A 2,164-nucleotide genomic window follows, 5' to 3' on the forward strand; every position below is an offset into this window, starting at 1 on the left:
AAACAGGGGCGTCCAAACTTTTTTGAATAGGGGCCAGATTAGATCATGTGAAAATACCCGGGGGCCAGCTGCTTCTCGCATCCTCGTATGGGTTATAAAAAGTAAATAAATAAATAAATAAATACAATTGTACTTGGTGCTTGTCTACAAACTGTATGATAGTGTTGTCATCGTTAGGTGAACGGGAAAAGAAAACCTGCAAAGTGAACTTGCTTGATTAACCACTACTGTCCCAGCAAGCACGGACGGACCCGGACGAATCGAGAGAGCCCAATCGGGCCATTCATGCACCTTTCAGCCCCTTCCTGTTGCTTTTAACGAGGAAAGGGCGCCATCAACGCGACATGGACCCACAGCCTTAAAGCCAACGTACAGCAGATGAGGTATGGCTCCGTGTGGAATAGACTCTCGCCCATGTTCATAAATGGACAATACACGCGCCTCCCGCATGCGTCTGACAGATCACATGGGTGTGGGTCTGTTCAGACAGCCGGTGGACATAGAGGCCATTAGTGGTCCAATTCAAAACTCTCAACAAGCGTCTGCACCAGCAGGTGAGGCTGTGTGTGAAAAGCTTGCTTCTTGCTCCCCTCTAAGTGCTTATAAATGAAGTTAAGCATTTTCACAAAATGGGCAGGTGGATGGTGACCCTGGAGGCTCCCTGCACATTAGCCCACTTATTACATGGCTACTTACCAAAGACATCACTCAATTGGCACAAAATATTGATTTAAAATGATTTTATTACAAGCGAACGTGGCTTGTCAGCTTCCAGCAGGACTGTCTGCGCTAACCGAGGAGTGATATCTTGGCTTATGGTGTTGCCAGTTAATTTGATTTGAACACTGATGAAGGCCAAAAAACATTTTGTGCCTGAATTTAAATGCAATGAATGATATTATTTCGGAGTGAGACCTCTCTTCAAGACACTTTGATTAGAAATCAAATGACAGCGGGGTTGATATTTCCAGGCCTACAGGACAGTTTTCCTACCATCTCATTGCCAAAGAGCTCATCTTACATTGGGTGTAAAAAAATACTTTTGGCCAATGAAGAGATGAGACACACACACACACACACACACACACACACACACACACACACACACACACACACACACACACACACACACATACACACACAAAACACTTAAAAAAGTGAAGTCCACCGGGTTTCCTGTCTCTAGGGCACATTATTTTGTTAGCGCGCTTGATGCCTAGTCTGCTGCACGGCCTCGCCCACCCTGGAGCTCGCCGAGCTGGCCTTGCAGCTTGCGCAGCCTCGCACAATTGCTCAAGTGACATCACTGATGACATCACTTCCAGTTGAGTGACATCACTTCCAGGACAAAATTGAAACAGAGAACAGAGATTGCCCACTTCCCCCTTTATATATACCGTATATATATCTATAGATAGATAGGTATAGATAGATAGATAGATAGATAGATAGATAGATAGATAGGTATAGATAGATAGATAGATAGATAGAGAGATAGATAGAGAGATAGATAGGTATAGATAGATAGATAGATAGATAGAGAGAGAGAGAGATAGATAGATAGATAGATAGATAGATAGACAGATGTGCAAAAAGAAATACAGTCTCTGTGCTTTTCTATATGAAGGGATGATTGTTTATTTGTTTGTTGTTTTTCTTTGACACCTTCAGCACAGCTATTCTGCACTGTGCGCCAAACATTCCCAATTAAGGCATAGTTTTGATAAGAAAGAAAATAAGTACAATAAGGCTTGAAACCTGTGTCTCTAAAGCTGGAATAATGTAATCTTGTGAACAGAGTCAAAAAGAATATGCAATTACAAAGAGAAATACATGAGGGAGAATATGTTTCCTACATATAATGCTTGAAAGCATCACTACAAATAGAATACTCCATGGCATTAATCTATATTGGGGGGGGGAGAAATGGTAATGCAGTGTTATAATAAGAGAGAAGATCCTATTTTCAATTTCCAAAAGCTGTTTTTACTCCTCAGATGAAACACAAGATGCCAGTGAGTTTCACTTTAATTACACATCATTTTCCTCCCACGTGCCCCCGTGTCAAAAACACTGCATGTATTAGGAGCAAACTCTTTCTAGTGGGGGACATGTTTGGTCCCATCAGAAACATGACAACCCAGACCCCCTTCCCCCACCCGTA

This window comes from Poromitra crassiceps (assembly GCF_964638095.1).
Source record: "Poromitra crassiceps genome assembly, chromosome: 12".
Taxonomy (NCBI): domain Eukaryota; kingdom Metazoa; phylum Chordata; class Actinopteri; order Beryciformes; family Melamphaidae; genus Poromitra; species Poromitra crassiceps.